General features: G+C 35.3%; 1 long non-coding RNA gene across 1 annotated transcript in view; it reads right to left on the reverse strand.

Annotated features, from left to right (window-relative positions):
• LOC145663166 (uncharacterized) overlaps positions 1 to 10962 on the reverse strand; it is a 663151-nt gene that overhangs the window by 519358 nt on the left and 132831 nt on the right. The window lies entirely within an intron of this gene.

The raw sequence follows: 10962 nt of genomic DNA on the forward strand, positions 1-10962 counted from the left end.
AAACAATAGGAATAAGCAGGAAATGGAAAAAATAAATGAAACCTTTAGTTTCTACGTTCCAAGCACATTGAAAATGTATAAAAGATGATGCTCATTGTAAGTGACTGATGTCCGATGAAAGTGATAAAATAGTAAAGTTTCAGAGAACTGGAAAACCAGGAGAAAACCCACAATTGCAGTACTACATCACCACTAAACTCAACTCAATGGCAAACATGTCTCTAGAAATGATCCTGTCACTTGAATTGAATCCCTATTAAAATTTGATTTAATCACCAGATGCTGCTATTAGGCACGCAGTTTTTCTGTATGTCCTCTAAATGCTTAAAGCATCTGATTGCAATACGCAAGTTTTTTTTTTATGAATTGGATTCAGTATGAGTTCAGCGTCAGTTCAGCAACAAGATTATATGATACGGTGACCTGTAGCTTAACTTGGAGTCCGAAGCACATGAGCTCCCACCGAGAATCGAACATAGATCTCCTATGCTAAAGCATAACCTTCATTCTTTATCTAGCAACATTTCATGCCACAGAAAAAGTCCAGTCGTCCTTCCCTGGTTAAAAATATGAAAATGAAAAAGTTAAAACTTGGTTTAAGAACTTTATATGTACTACTTCCTGTTCAAAATTTATATAGTCCCTTGCTCTAGGTTGTTTTGGAATTGGATATACCATGGGCTCCATTCCGTAACGGTTTGTGTCAACGCAGTACAAAATCTGCAGTGTAAGTTTGGTAAAATAGCTGTAGAACTTTAAATATGTTTTAAAAGTCTTTCGTTGTGATATGGTTAAATTTTTGTGAGTACAGAGTTAAGCAATTTCAGAGATTCAATTTCTATAAACATACTTTAAAATACTATTTTAGATTTCTACTTTTGTTAACAACTTTTGCAATAGCAGAATAGCCCAGCAACACTCAGCAGCACACTTCCAGTCTATTTTGCACTGTGGCGATTTTCAAATTTTCAATGTCTCAAAACCGTTCTCTGGCAAGATGGTCGACCATTGTATTGAAAAAGAGTTTCGTATACGTTTCTACAATGTTCTCAAGTTCAGTTTTGAGACACGACGACGCCAGGAATCTTTGTCTGACGCAGGGAAGAAAATAAGAAGTTGCAAAAAGAAAAAAAAAGTAACAAGTAGAGCTGACGAAACATTTTTCTTATTAGTTATTTCATACGCCTTTAAGTACTGATCATCCGATACCAAATTAACAACTTTCTGGATGGTTTAATCGTTATCGCAATTTCCGGATGCCCTTCACGTGGCTCAACTTCAAGAAAAATACGGATGTCTTTCAATTCAGCCACCCATTTCCTAACTGTTGAAAATATAAGAGCAGAATACAAAGCTTTACCAAATTTAAGTAAATACACTAGACTCTCGCTAATCCGGCCCTCAACAATCCTGCGCACATCCAACCAAAAACACATGCACAATGAATTATCGTGCGCATGCGCAACAATTCTTAGTTAAACAATGCTTTAAATACTGTACGTATTTAAAATTGTAGCATTCTTTACACTTCGTAATCAGGTCTTCTAAAAGGAAACACATTAGGCTAGACCTGAAGCAGAAACTCGAAATTTTATATAAGTTAAATCGAGGTTCTTCGCAGAAAGCCATTACTGCTGAGTTGAATGTCGGATGAGCAACTATTTATGACATCAAAAAGAAAGAAGAGGTTATTCGATAGTACTCAACACAAATGGATAGTGAGTTGGGAAAACGGAAGGTATGTCAAACACTCAATAATCGGCAGTTCCGCTAATCCGGCACCCATATGTGCAAGGAATTGCAGGATTAGCGAGAGTCTAGTGTATGAGTTGGCTATAAACTGTCCTAAACAAACAATTCTGTTCTATTCTAGTTGATTTATTTAAATGAAATATATATAACACGTCTACTTTAAAAAGCAATATAAACAAAATTATTCGTCGAATAAACGTGACACACCACTTACGTTATGGGCTTATATTATTAAGATATGTATATCAAAATAACTTAGCAACATTTTATTAATGCCATCATCTCCTTGCAAGGTCGGAAACTTCTCACATTGCTCACGTTATATATACAAAGGTGATTCAAATGAAAACCTTAAAGATGTTATAAATATTATAACATTTAAAAAAATACTTATTATTTCCAATGTAGTCTCCCTGACGTTCAATGCAAGTATTCCAAAGCTTCGGAAGTCTAAAGATACTACGTATAAAAAAGTCTTTTGGAAGTGGCTGTAGCAACTCGTGCATCGCAGTTTTCACTTCTTCTTCAGTTCTGAAACGCTTGCCTCCCACTGGTTCTTTGAGCAGTCCAAACACATGAAAGTCTCAATGGCGAGATCTAATGAATAAGATGAGTTGTGGCAGACATTCAAATTTCAAATCCTGGGTAGTCTCAACCGTCAAATGGGCAGTACGTGGTCGAACGTTGTATGCTATAACAATGCATCTTAAGTTAGAAGTACTCGTCGTTTACCCCAAAACGCCGGGCGAAGTTGGATCGTAAGCAGATATGAATCAGAAGTTGGTTACTGGACTGTTGTCCCTTTTCAAATAGTGTTCCGAAATGACCCCCTTTGCATGCTTTGACATCTTCACAGATGGTTGAGTGCGGAATGTTTTAGTTTTCAGTGATGAGATATGGCGCCATTCTTTGCTTAATATTTTTGTTTTTGCTTCTGGGTGTAGATGGTCTCATCACCTGTAACGATTATCTCTAGGAATGAATCATTTTCCACGTAGAAACGACGCAACAGTACTTAAAAGCCACGACACAACTTACTTTCAATTCAGGTGTCGAAGCCCATTCTGCAGACACTTTATTCAACTCCAGCACGTTATGGACAATATTGTGTGTTGAACGAACACTAATGTTCAAACTGGTGGCCATTTCCTACAGAGAAATAGGCCTGTTATCAATTGTAAGTTTTTCCAATTGAAGCACTGTCTTCGGCTGTCACTACACGGTTAACTTGCTCCGGTCTTGGGCATCCTCACAAACGTTATGCTGTTTTTAAACTTTCTACACCGCTCGTACACTTGCTGCAGGGGCAAATACGAATCACCCCAAGTTACTGTCATGCTGCGATAAAGTTTAACAGGTTTGATACCTTCACTACTACTGAAAAAACAAACAAAGAAACTAAAAAAAAAAACGTATCACAGGTCACTGCTCTAATGCGATGCATGTTGCTAGTGGCGAGGTCATTTTAGTACTAATGCTGTTGCCGTCTCCTGTATTGTAGGTCCCTGTGCCACTTGTCTGTCATTTTTTTGAGACTCAAGGAACACTACTGGCAAATACCAATTTCATCACACAACTTTTTGGCATTTTATAGCACTTCTCAGGTTTTTATTTGAATCATCCTCGTATAAACGAGTCGAATTGAGAATGCCTTCCTATTTTAAAAAGTTGGTTAAAAATAGACAAAAGAGAACTTGATTGCTAAATGATTGAATGAGTAATCATTTACCAATACTAAGGAGACCAAACTTACAATAAAACTTATTTTTTGTCACATACAAAATTATACTATTTACTAATATTGAAATCGAGTTTGCATGTAATTCGATTCTTAGGGTAAACTAAATAATATATACATGTGTGTAATATAGAGCAGAATGAAATTTATCATTATGCTGATACAAGATATTAATGTCTCATTTCAGAAAATAATGTTCAAACAGCAGTAGAAATTGATTTGATGTAAATGAGAAAGTTCATTTTCCTATTCTTACTCACTTATAGAATGCAATTAATTTACTTACACTTTATCATATAGTACATTTTAGTATGGTTTGCTACATTCAAATTGAACTTGGCATGTAATCCAATGTCTAAGGCAAACTATAATGTATTTGCATTTCTAAATACTAATGGAAGTAGAAATTTGAATAATAAAGCTTGGAATATGATTCCACGTTTAACTGGTATAACACTAACACTTTATTTTCAAAATACCGTACTAAGAGTGTCCTGACTGATTTGTTATAAAGGATAAATTTAGTATTATAATTTGTACTTAGTTATATTCATTTACTTTCATATTTAAATGCTTTTATAAACCATTTCCTGTAGGATGTGATTTTTATTACTTATAGTACCACTTTACAATTAAATTACACTGAAACAACATTTCCTACTACAATATTAGATGGTAACCATATGATAACAATTTTTGATCGCTTTGTTGTGTTTACTTCCAACACGTAAGTTCTGTATTTTAAGCTATGTGTAAAATCTTAAAATCAGAAAGTAATACTAAATAGTGGTTAACAATATCTTTGTATTTAAAGTTCGTTGCTACAATATTGTAAAATGAATCTCACTGTTTTTTAAATTCACGTTCTCAATTTCCTTATGGATGAAAGATAACAATGGATATTTAGCATCCATCAAGAATTAATCTAAGGACATTAAACAAAAGAGGGAGGTATGAAATGTATTTGGATACCTAGAAGTATCAAATAATATTAGAATATATATATATATATATATATATATATATATATATATATATATATATATATATATATTGTTTCTTAAGTAATAGTTTCACAAATATTGCAACTGTTTAGTTTTCCAAAGTTAAAATTAGAAAGAAGAAATACATGATGTTAAAAAAATCAATATATTCTTACAGCTTCGAATACCATAGAAACAGTTACTGGACCCTACACTGTATGGAAAATATCTCAAGTGGATTGGAAACATGGACAGATTTATATAGAAAATTAAATTTTCTTAAATTCGGAAATCCTTAATGGTTATGAATATTTTAAGCAAATGTTCCGTGATGAAAACCACAAGTGCTCCAGTTAACCCTATTGATAACAAAATAAAGGAACCACCAATGTCTTTGAACGTAAATGCATCAACTGATTCGCCCTTCTCAATAAAAGAATCGAAAGACATTGTGTCACCTAATTCATAGGCCCAGTTATACATTATACCGGACTCTGTAATTCTTATTACAAATGGATTAAATACTTCTATCAAAGGTGATACTTTATGAAATATAGTTGCAAAACTAAGTGTTGACATACTGTCATCCATTAGGTGCAACCCCTTCGCGATAACACTTTCTAAAAATTCAACTCCACTAACAAATTTGTCAAAGAAACAGTCGACTGGAATTGCAATTTGACTTTTTGTTATTGCATTTCTTAATTCTTCAGTGTCTTTCACTAAAAGTCGTCGTGTGGCTAATTTTTGAACGTAAGGATTGGTTGACTCACCAAATATACTTGTCCAGTAATTATATTCAGTTCCCCACTTGAGACCACTTTCAGCAAGTTCTTCCAAACTATCGATTGGAGGATCATAAATTGGTAACGTAAGAAATGACACAAGATTAGAATTGTAGGCTGTTACCAGAAGAGTTGACGTCACAAACATCCAAACAATTAAATGTCGTAAAACATCATATTGTACATTTGAAATAGAAAATCCAATCATTACACTTATCGATTGCAAAAGAGAATAACTGTACTGAAGATAGGGATCTCGTTTAAAGTTCTTGGTAATGAAATAATGAAGAACAGAAAATAAATTCAATACAAATGAATTTAGTATTACAAGTGCAACTACCGACAACCATAATTGAACGGAGAATGGAGAAAATATTGACCACAAGTTCTGTCTTACTTTTATTTCAGGTGTAAGAAATTTAAGATCTGATTGACCATGTGCACTGGAATAGTCATAATATCTGTATCTATCATAAGTAAGATAAGCAGTAGGAGTACCTAAGTGATACTTCATAGATTTTAGGCTTCCCAACAATGTTCCAGAATATTCATTGTCTGAGAATTCTCCCCATGTCTCAACGACTTCTACAACAGGCGTGAAGTTATACTGACGGAAGAAATAACTAAGTACTCTATAATCAATGCCGTCATACGTGCTTCCAGTAACTATGGTCCATGGGTGACTGGGATAAAATGGCACTGTTAGAGATATACCACTCGACCTCCTGAAAAGTTTCTCGTGAATATTAATGTTTGCCCTTAACACAGATTGATTTACTTCTTGAAACTCTTTTGGCATCAAATCCTCTCCAAGTGTATGAGTTATCAAACAGGAGTGACAAAGGCTCTGTATCTGCGATTCATCAGACATAATGTAAATATATGTAAAAGGGAAGAAACGCATACATTCGCAATTTTTATAGTTTGCAAAGGATGTATCATTTCCTCTTGACACAATTATAAATGTTCTCACTTTCCTTTGAGTTGTTTCTTCAGAAGCTTTGAAAATATCAGTGAATGATCCGCATACATCATTTGTGCTTATTATGAACTTTGTACAATTTTGATTCATTGATTCAACTAGTAAATGTTTGGTATCATTTTCTGAGAGTGAATCACTAACGATTAAATACATGGGAAACATTAAATTCTTAAGAAAAATTTGTACATCCTTATCTTCGTAAGAGTTGTTCCTTCTGTTGAAGAATACTATACAATCTTGAATTGTAAAGTCAGAGTGAATTAGCTGTTTTAATGAAACGTAACGTCTAACACTCTCTGATGAAGTAACACTTAAAAATTCAGCACTTCCTAAATATATCTTCAAACTCATACAGATCAAGATTTTTGAAAGCAGATGCTTCATGTCCTGCTAAAATAAACAAATAAATCAATAAAATTAATATATCATTAAGATGCCTATTATAATAGCATTACTATTACCAGAACTAGTAAGTGTCTTAGTATGAAAAAAACACGCGCATGTTTATTGAATAGTTTACTTATACTCTCAGGAGCTGGTCTTTAGGATTTGGGATAAAATCTTTGCTATTAGTATTGAGGTTAGGGCTCTAGGTAAGAAAATACGACCCTGACAACGTTAATCGTTGAGTCCACCATGATGTTGCAATAGTTATTTCTTAATGGAAACTCAGTCATGTGTTGTATTGTGCCGTTGTGAGTCATCGGTTCTATTAACTCAAATATTAAACTCTAATTAATCAATTATTTATTATAAATCTCAGACAAAGGGATGTAAGAGGGAATGAGAACTGATGACTCAACTGCAACTAATATAATGAAAAAGTTATGTTTATGCATAAATAGAACTCAACTAATTGAAATTGACAAAATCAAGACTAGTTTAGGTGGAAGGTAAACGAAGGAGAAAAGAAGAGATTTAACTTTAAAAAAAATATGGATGAGCACTAGCCTCAGTTATTCTTGGGTCATGTTGAGTTTGTTGTCGTGAAGAGTAATTAATGGACTTCTCTTTGTACTTTCACACTTCCTCACGGAAATTGAAGAAATCAAATGGATTTGACGTCTGGGTTAATATCCCGTCAAATCCGCCAGGGACGATGAATAGAATTCCGAAGTGCTTTGTTGTCAATCACTGAAATATTGCCGGGATACTCTTCATGGATTCTTTCAACACTGTTGGATGTTAACGTTTCAGTCTATCAGTAGGCCTGAGTTAATTTCTCTCTGCATTTGAGTCTGGCTGTTCTCGTGTTGTTGTAACGCACTTAATAGAGTGTCGACGACTACTAACTTCAAACGTGTCTCCAATGGTTTTGTTGACTGAGGGCATTAAAACAAGCGATCATTCAACTAGAAGGCTCTAGCAATTGGAAAGGAATGACATCTGGTAAGAAATGAACACTAGTCTTTCATTTATTGGCTACTTTACAATGAAAAAATCAATATAATTATTTAGAAATGCTTGTCTGAAAATGTACACACATGAATAAAAGTTCTGTGAAGCTGGATTAATGAAATAAAGTTTAAAAATTTAATTTTTGCAATGCCTTAAATAGTCGAAAAAATGAAATGAAATCTTTAAGTTTTACGTCCCACGGTTATGCCGGTTAGGCTAAAGGAGACGGTGATGATGAATAATGAACGAAATGGGGGAATGAAGAAAGTGGGAGGAAACGGGAGAACCCCGAGAAAACCCACGCACACGGTGTTTGTCCACCACAAATTAAATAGTCGAATTGATTGAACAAATACAGAGCATGTGAGTTGAGTTGAGTTTTAGTTTAGCGTCCCTTTCAGCAGCGAGGCTATATGAGACGTGGACCTACTGATTAACGTGGAATCCGAATCACATGAGCTCCCGCCGGGAATCGAACCCGGGTCTCCCACGCCAAAGGCGCGTACGCTAACCGCTTAGCCACGAGGGAGCTCTACAGAGCATGTGAGACGTGTGCGGTTGCACACATACAACTTTGATTGGGGTGCCGAAATGAGAAAAATATATAAAAAATAATGTGGTAAAAATTTAAATTTTCACATAATTTTGAATGCAAATTAAATAGTAATTTGAATATGTTAAGTCATAACTTTTGTTCAACAAAAAAAACTAATGCTTAAAAGTACAGTAAAGAAACTGACAACAAGCGATCCGCTTCGCTGTTTTGACAGAACCGAACAGTTGGGGCCTCTGTGCCTCAGTTGTACAGCGTTCACCTCTGATGCATGGGATCCTTGGTTCAAGTCCCACTTCAGCCGAGTGAACTTTGTGGTGGACAAACACCATATGCGTGGGTTTTCTCGGGGTACTAGCGTTTCCTCTTACTTTCTTCACTCCACATTTCATTCATTTCCCATCATCACGGTCTCCTTAAGCCTAGCCTAAGCATGGGACATAAAACTGAAAGAACCGAACAATTAGAGACATTGAGTCACAATCACTATCACATGATTAGTTGCATTGATATCTGGGCTCGGCCAATTGCTTACATCACTCTTGTTCTTGTAATGGCGATATGGTGACTGCGCTGGCGCGTCTGCACATCTTGTCTTGCCTGTTGTGTGCTGCGACAGGTTGCAGTCGTTACCTAACATTAATCGTAAGAAGTGTATCCAGTTGACGTCTGCATATAATTAGATTGTGTTTTGTGATAAATATTAGTTTTGCGTTTTGTGAATTGTGATAACTCTATTTATGATGTTAATAAACTAAAAATGTTTTCCAACACTTCAGGATGTAAAAACACGAAGTGGAAAGCTAAATGTTCAAAAGAAGCGGATGCCAGTGCTAAATTACAATGCAAGTATTTATCAAAAACCCTGTCTCTATTACGGAAAATGTAGCTACGAATGACGTAGCCCTAACTGACGAACCTAAGCTCAGTGAAAAAGGCGAACACTCTAAGGGACAAGAATTACAACTAACAAAGTGTAGAGATACTGGAACTGGTATTCATGAAATCGCAACAAATATAGCTGATGAAATTTGTCAAGGTCAAGAATATTGACAACCCAGCACACTTCGTGCCTAATTTGGGGATGCAGATTGAGTGATGCTGAGCGCCTTCCACTCACCATCTAGAATGAGTGGGCAAGTTCTCATATACATATGCGAGAGGTTTACTAAGTTGACACATACCAATTGGGGATTGAACTCTAGTAATAAAACATTGACTTCAATAATTAAATAACAGTTGTATTTCTCTTTGATAAAAGGTGATGAATGTAAGTGTTGTGAATATGATTATGGATATTCGGAAACTTTGCCAGTCGAGTATCGCCTATCGAGCATTGAGCATTTGAGTCCTGAATAGGAGAAACACATACCTTTTCTCTTCCAGTTGACGCTCCCTGATGACCTCGGTGTTGAATCCAGTATCGCCAAGTTGATACTTCTTACGGACGGGTGCTGTTGATAAGCATTGAGTCTGGCTTACTCCCAAATGCTATAGACGAATCGTCGATCTCCGTAGATAGAATATTAGAACTTCTCAATAACCTGAAGCTTCCATTCAGATCACGATGACTTTTCTTTGATGGAACTTAAAGTGTTCTCACACGATCGAATACTAGTTTGACTGTCCGTTGACTGTCCATTGACTGTCTCGCTCTGACTGATCCCTTAGACTGATCTGTCCGACTGATCCTGAAGACCTCCCGTCTCTTAGTTTTGTTCAACTTGTTCCTTCTGGAATTTTCTCCTGTCGTCTGCTGGTCGGCACGTGTGACCTCCTTTCACTTGGAAAAACAAATTCTTTCCTTGTGTCAAGACTCAAAAACTGCAACTCTCGACACACTCCGATTTCCCGATTCTAAGCAATTTCCTCATATCCGTGAATGTGTGAAATGTTCACAAAAGCTTACAATTTCTTTTCATAATTTACAGAATTTAGTCTATATAGGAATTGACGCATTACATGCATTGTCTTCCTGCATTCGCAGACTCTCATTAATCTCAACTCTTGACTGTTATTTACCTTCACCTCATTATATTATAAAAACGCGATATTCGCAAAATAAATGAACATTGATCAATAAAATAAAATTATTATACATGATATTTTAATTTAAAAACGGATACTGCCACAATATGTAACTGCAATCATTCATTGGAAGACCAAGAAAATTGTAGCTCCAGTTAGGCTGATGTTAGCGGTTCATTTTCTTTGAAAGGTCCTGCTACATGACATACACAACTTAATCCAAAGGATCGTGATTGCATTATGGCTGAAGAGCCGTTCACACTATATTTAGAGAAATATCCAGAATGGAACAAAATGTCATTTTCTAATCTATTTTACTATCGCCTGGATCTGAATTGTGGAAAAGTTGAGATATATTGGCTATTGTATTCTCAATAGGACATTACTGTTAACTGTTTTTGTTGGAAGATATTTAGTATTGCAGGTTTCAATAAAAGTTTATCAGATCAAAGCGGAAACTGACCGGAGGCTTATTAGAAGTATACTGACACTCAAAAAACTTCTCATAATCACCTAAAGTGTTATGAAAGGTGGGTGGAGTCGGAAAAGAGATTGAGTACAGGTAAAACAATTAATGACAAAAACCAGAAAATATTATAATTGCCCAAGAAAACAAACGACTGCACAATGTACATCTTGCCATAATGAAATTTTTTGACAAGCACCAAATTACTTTCCGAGGAACAAATTAGACCCTGTACAAAAGAACAACGGAATTTACTTACGGCTTGTTCAAATAATTG

This window comes from Thermobia domestica, chromosome 10 (assembly GCF_964235325.1).
Source record: "Thermobia domestica chromosome 10, izTheDome1.hap1.1, whole genome shotgun sequence".
NCBI lineage: Eukaryota > Metazoa > Arthropoda > Insecta > Zygentoma > Lepismatidae > Thermobia > Thermobia domestica.